Raw genomic sequence first — 500 nt, 5'->3', positions numbered from 1 at the left:
TTGGATCTGGCTGCTGTGCTCCACTTCTTTCTGCTGCAGCCGTTAGAGTTGAACCCTTTGTGTCTCTCTGGGAAGATGCTCTGCTCCTGAATCAGCTGGGTGGGTCTTCCCTCTAGCCTCTTTGCAGGGAGTTCTGCTGAAGGGTTCCGTTCTGGGCCTGCAGCCTGGGTCAAATGAGGATCTGCGGGCCCTGGGTCATCTCACTCACTCTCCGGGCCTGTGCTCCTGGTCTGTTCAGGATCCGGAGGGCCCCAGGTCATCTCATTCACTGGCCAGGCCTGCGCTCTGGGTCTATTCAGGATCCCTCAGGCCCTGGGTTGTCTCACTCACTCGCGGGGCCTGCACTCTGGGTCTGTTCAGGATACCGCCGCCCTCATCATCTCACTCATTTGCCGGGCCTGCGCTCTGGGTCTGTTCAGGATCCCGAGGCCCTCAGTCATCTCCTGACTGCCAAAATTAGAAGACCCAATCCAAAAATGGGCATCTGAGATGACTACATA

This window comes from Octodon degus, unplaced genomic scaffold (assembly GCF_000260255.1).
Source record: "Octodon degus isolate 3935 unplaced genomic scaffold, OctDeg1.0 scaffold00212, whole genome shotgun sequence".
Taxonomy (NCBI): Eukaryota; Metazoa; Chordata; class Mammalia; order Rodentia; family Octodontidae; genus Octodon; species Octodon degus.
Note: the sequence above shows the minus strand (reverse complement) of the source record.